We start from the raw sequence: 4,971 nt of genomic DNA, 5'->3' as shown, positions 1-4,971 counted from the left end.
CTCACTCTAGGCCACCGCGCCCACCAATGCCCCCAGCACAGCGTTCCGGCCAAGTGCCGTCGCTGTGCTGCTCCTCTACCCGCTGACCCTTCAGCTCACGTGTGTGCCCAGCGCTGGTGCGTTCATTGCCAGGTGAACACCCACCCCTCCCTCGACCCCACTTGCCCCTTCCTCCTTGCTAAACAACGCGAGTGTGCTAAAGCTGCATACCTCCGACGCCTAGCTTTGCTCCGGGCCACTCAACCCACCACCCCCTCCTCCTCCTCCTCCTCTAATCATGAATCTCCATCAGCTCCGATCACGTCACCACCAGGCTCCTACGCCGCCATAGTTAAAGGATCCTCGGTGCCAGCGTCCATCTCTTCCACTACACCACCCTCTCCATCCTTGACAGACGAGAGCTGCTCCTTCGATCTCCGGCTCGCAATGCTGGAACGCCAGCAGCGAGAGCAGCAGCGCATTTCCCACGATCTACAACAGCAGATACATGCCTTGACTCAAACCCTCCAGACAACCACCTCCTCTCTTACCTCCCAGCTTAGCAAGCTAAATGAGCACCTTGCCACGTTCACCAATCCCTCCTCCAGCGCCCAGGTCGTCCCTTTGGCTGACCTTGTCGAACCCACCACACAGGCACATCACACTCGCTTGGTTCAGCTGGAAACTTCGGTTCTCCAGATTCTTACCACCCTCCAAGCACAATCAAAGCAATTGGAATCCTTCGCATCTATGCTCCAATCCGTCCATGAGCCACAGCCCCCGGCAAAAAAGAAGGAACGCGTACCATCGCGTTCCTCTCCACTATCATAACGGCGTTTGGCAAGGACCTCGACATTGTGCAGTGGAACTGCCGAAATCTTTGCCACAATAAGACCCCCCTCCACCAGTATCTACTCACCCGCCCCTCCCTACCTCATTTTCTCCTTCTCCAGGAGACCCGGACGGCCCGCAACGTCCCAGGCTACCGCGCCTACCATGCCACTACGGCCACACCACTTGCGTCTATTTATGTACGCAGTGACGTGCTCGTAGAGCAAATCGACATCCCCTCCACCCTCCTTAATTATTTAGTTGGTGTGGTTTATTACCACCCTTCTTCCCGCATCTCACTCGTCCTTTTGTCTTTTTACAACCCCCCTGTCATTTCCTCATTATTCTCTGCCCTGGGAAAATGCCTTCACTCTCTTCCTTCTACCTCCCATCTCCTCTTTGGTGGTGACTTTAATGCCCCTCACACACTCTGGGGCTACCCACAAACCCTCAAACACGGCCGCCTCCTCCATTGTCTGGCCCAAGAACGCCACCTCACCCTACTTAATACACCTGGCTCTCCTACTCGAGCGGGCACTGCCTCACAACGCCCCACGACACCCGACCTCACTTTCTCTCGGGGTTCACTTTCCTTTCACTGGCAGGTGACAGCCGAAACTCTTCTAAGTGACCACTTTCTCATCCATATCACCACCTCTCTTTCCCACATCCCTTGCTGTCATCCGGTTATTCACACTGACTGGCATGCTTTTCGCACTAATCTCGCTTCCGACTCCTTTCAATCCTACGACGACTGGACGTCGCGCATCTCTGCAGCGCTCGTGTCCAGTAGCCGTCACGTTCGCTCTCGTTACCCAATCCAAGACCCAGATCCTCACCTTCTCCCTTTATGGCGTCGCCGTAAACGTCTTCAACGCTCCTTTCGCTCCCAACCACACAATGCCCAACTTTCCTCCCGGATCACTGCTCTGCGGGCCGAGATCGTCGCCCACTGCGCCGCCCTCGAGCAATCTCGTTGGAGTGCTCTTTGTGATGGCCTTGATTCTGCATTGCACTCGCGATCCGCATGGTCTCTCTTTAAATCCCTCCTTGGCACTAAGCCTGCCCTTGCTCCCACTCTAGCTAAAGCCCTCACTCAGGGAACTCCCTCCGAAGTTTTTGATCAACTCGCCTCTCTCTACCTCCCACCTTCTCTGGCACCCTCCTACCCGGTGTACTCGGGTGGACCTAACCCCGATCTGGACCAATCCTTCACTCTCCGAGAGGTCGAATCTGCGCTGGCTGCTAATGCTACACGCTCGGCTCCCGGTGAGGATGCCATTACATACACCACACTTCGTAACCTTCCCGACTGCGCCAAAGAATTCCTCCTTCAAACCTACAATGAGGCCTGGGAGAGCGGCTGCTTGCCGAGCTCCTGGACATCCTCCCTTATTTCTATGATTCCAAAGCCGGGTAAACCTCCCTCTCTCTCTAACCTCTGCCCAATCTCCCTGACGTCGTGCGTTGGTAAGACCCTTGAGCGAATGGCTCTGACTCGCCTCTCTGATTTTCTTGAGGCATGGGAGTTCTTCCCCCATTCTCTAATTGGCTTCCGACGCCGCGTCTGTGCACAGGACATGTTTCTGATTCTCCAGCAAACGTTCTTGTCCCCTACACCCACTCGAATTTACGCACTTGTGACCGTCGATGTTCGCAAGGCCTTTGACGGTGTTTGCCACGATCACATCCTTTCTCAACTGGCCTCTATTGATTGTGGCTCCCGCATGTACTCCTATATCCGCTCATTCCTCTCTAAACGTGTGGCTCGCTTTTGAGTAGATACCCGATTGTCTAGCCCACACCATTTCTCCCGTGGCACTCCTCACGGTGCTGTTCTCTTTCCTACCATTTTCAATCTCGCTATGGCCCCTCTCGCCTCCCAGCTAGCTGAAATTCCCGACCTGCATCATATATTTTACGCCGATGACATCACTCTCTGGTGTTCATCTGGTTCTCCCGGTCACGGACAGGACACCCTGCAACGTGGCCTAGATCTCATCGACTCCTTTCTCACCGTCGTTGGCCTCTCTCCTGCTCCTGAGAAATCGGAGCTTCTCCTTCCCAACCATTCCTCCTACCAGCGCTCACACAACCACTTCGTCTCTCTCCACCTTTCTGGCTCTCCCAGTCCTGTCGTCACACAGTGCAAAGTTCTTGGCTTCCCTTTGCATGCGGCTAAGAATGTGCAAGCCCTCCACCGCGCTGTCACCACCTGCCACTCTGTAATTCGCCTCCTGCGGCGCGTGGTCACTCGACGCTCAGGTGTCCACGAGGCTCACGCGTGCCGAGTTGCCCACGCGCTGGCCCTCAACAAAGTCTTCTACTTTGCACCCTACGCTTCCTTCACTCCGACTCAACTTAACTCTCTCGAGACTGCCCTTGTGGGCCTCTACAAGGCAGCTCTCAACCTCCCTATCACTACCTTTACCACTAAGCGCTTTACCACAGGCCTCTTCCATCCTCTTCGTTCTCTTCTCAGTCTCCATCGTGACTCGCAGCTTGCCCGGCTTTCCCTTACCCGTCAGGGTCAGTGGTTATTGACTCAAGCGGGTATCTCGCCCATTCCAATCTCCCCGTTTACCTCTCCTATTCCCACCCCCGCTCCCAATCTTCGTATCCTTCCCCTCCCGACCAACATGTCCCCCATCCTGCACGCCGGACATTGTCATGCGGCCGCAAAGCAACATTACCCTCTCTTTGATACCCAGGGTGTAGCTTACACGCATGCCTCCTTCGTGGCTCCTCGAGGTTGCTGCGGCTACGCCCTGTACCATCCACACCTCGCTGCTCTTGAAACCCACACCAGCGCGCCGTATCTACACCCTCCAGACGCATTGTCCCTCGAGGTCCTTGCCATTGCGCATGCCCTCCAGTCATTTGCCCTCCTTCCCTCTCTCCAAGAATACACAGTCTATTCAGACTCACAAGCTGCTATACACCACATACAGAAACGCACCCTGACCCCTTCTCTCCAACAGGAGGTCGAACGAGCGGTCTCCGCACTGCAGCCTTCGATCGTTTTCCTCCGCTGGGTCCCTGGGCATTCAGGGATTGACAGCAATGAGCTGGCCCATCAGCTCGCCCGCGACACACTTTTCCGGGCACCGTTGATCTCCTGGCCCAAGCCTTCGGAGGACGGTGGGAGACTCACCCTTCGCCGCACCATAAAAGAGGTCCACCTTGAGCTCCACCTCGACAAACGCCTTTACCCTCCCCCTCATCCATCACTCACGGTGGCGGAATCTCGCCTTCTTCAGCACATTCAGATGAATGCAGCTATCACCTCGTCCCGCCTCTTCCTCTATCGCTATCGATCGGACCCTTCCTGTCCCAACTGCCCCTGTATCTATGCGGACCAGGCCCATTGCCTCTTCTATTGCCCGGCTGCTCAGCAGTCGGGTTCCTTCCCCCCACCCTCTCTATCCATCACCACCTAGCTCGAATGGCTTGGCGCTGAAGGGGAAGAAGAACAGCGGCTTCTGGTCGCCCAGGCGGTCGACATGCTCGGCCTATATATTATGGTCGAATAAAATTAGTTTACTACTACTAGGTGGTGCTACATTGGCGTACCTGCAAATGGTCGCGTATTGGATTATTGCGGTTTAACGTCCCGAAGGAACTCAGGCTATGAGCTTCGCCGTAGTGAAGGGCTTCGGAAATTTCGACCACCTGGGGTTCTTTAACGTGAACTGAAATTGCACAGCACATAAGCCTCTAGAATTTCGCTTTCATCGAAATTCGGCCACCGCGGCCGGGATCGAACCCGCGTCCTTCGTGTCAGCAGACGAGCGCTGTAATCACTGAGCCACTGCGGCGGGGTAAATGGTTGCGTATTTCTCAGCAACAGCACTGTTATAATAACCAGCAGTTCTTAATGCAGCGCTCCGAATAAAAGGGTATTTCAGAATTCATTTTATGTAACCTGTTCGTATGACAAAAACTAAAGAGAGAGTGGGACACACACATTAAGAACATTTAAACATTTACCAAGTCCAGCTTAAAGCTTTCATGAGTCAAAGTATGCAACAAATCTAAACGCCATTTTTTGTCTACAAAATTATGCCAAATCTGCCTCTTTGAGCGCAGAGGTGCGCGAACGTATGGAAAGCGCACGGAAACTATTGTTAGCTTAATTTTATAGCGTAGTGCTACAGCAAA

General features: G+C 54.3%; 1 pseudogene; it reads left to right on the top strand.

The window, feature by feature from the left end:
* Window positions 1-2,210: 2,210 nt before the first annotated feature.
* LOC149344239 (uncharacterized) lies at window positions 2,211-4,343 on the top strand (annotated as a pseudogene).
* The last annotated feature ends 628 nt before the right edge of the window (window positions 4,344-4,971 follow it).

Source organism: Amblyomma mixtum, chromosome 5 (assembly GCF_055824585.1).
Source record: "Amblyomma mixtum isolate Tamu chromosome 5, ASM5582458v1, whole genome shotgun sequence".
In the NCBI taxonomy this organism is placed as follows: Eukaryota; Metazoa; Arthropoda; class Arachnida; order Ixodida; family Ixodidae; genus Amblyomma; species Amblyomma mixtum.
This window is presented reverse-complemented; position numbering and strand designations above follow the sequence as displayed.